The sequence below is a fragment of the Lontra canadensis genome, unplaced genomic scaffold (assembly GCF_010015895.1).
Source record: "Lontra canadensis isolate GAN:19392208 unplaced genomic scaffold, GSC_riverotter_1.0 scaffold12, whole genome shotgun sequence".
Lineage (NCBI taxonomy): Eukaryota > Metazoa > Chordata > Mammalia > Carnivora > Mustelidae > Lontra > Lontra canadensis.
The window spans coordinates 1,192,382-1,193,201 of record NW_022631006.1 but is presented as its reverse complement, the minus strand read 5'-3'; the positions used below and the strand labels follow the sequence as shown (position 1 = coordinate 1,193,201).

The window sequence follows — 820 nt, the reverse complement described above, 5'->3', positions numbered from 1 at the left end:
TCTCTTTCTATCCTGCATATCCAAATACAGTGAACTTGCGTTGCATTTGAATGTACAGAGGGCTCTAAAAGTTCACCTATGGCACACAAATTATTTTGTTAGGGTGCCATCTACTGGTGTCAAACTACCAAAGACTTATTTTTCTTAAAGATTAATGGTAAGCTTCTAATAACACTAAAGACTTTGAAATTATTTGATTCAAATAACTTTTTGTCTTTTCTCATTTATAACCACAGCATAGACTATTTTCAAACGGCTGTCTGATGCATAATTCTTTAACACTCCAATATAGTAATATAAAATGTCACCTTTTTATTTTAAAGTTAGGAAAATGGAGGCACCAGACCTAGCCTTGACTTACTGGTTCATGACCTGTTTGGATTCAAATTTCATTTTTTAGTTTCCATGGCTCCCTGACTTTTAAAAAAGTTCCGTTCAGTTTTCCCCCTTAGAAAAGCAATTTAAGTGCTTGCTTCGGCAGCACATATACTAAAATTGGAACGATACAGAGAAGATTAGCATGGCCCCTGCTCAAGGATGACACACAAATTCGTGATGCGTTCCATATTTTAAAAAAAGGAAAGCAATTTAATTGCCGTGTTTGTATTACATCGATTTCAACACTTAACGTATCTATTCACTGAATTTGTTCTCTATGCCACGATATAAGGTGTGTGCACAATTTGTTGCCTCTATATAAAGCAAGCTTATCACCATAGTCCTAATTATTTATGATCAATATCAATGCAGTTCTCAAGTATTTTTCCCAATCTGCCTTCTATAGGAGGTGAGGAAAAGCAACTATTCCCCTGCCCCATCT

The 820-nt window shown here is 35.4% G+C and overlaps 1 non-coding gene across 1 annotated transcript; it reads left to right on the top strand.

Moving 5' to 3' along the window:
- The first annotated feature begins 465 nt into the window (after positions 1-465).
- Positions 466-572, top strand: LOC116867562. Its single transcript, XR_004382611.1, has one exon. It is a non-coding gene; the product is annotated as a U6 spliceosomal RNA (small nuclear RNA).
- Positions 573-820: the final 248 nt, after the last annotated feature.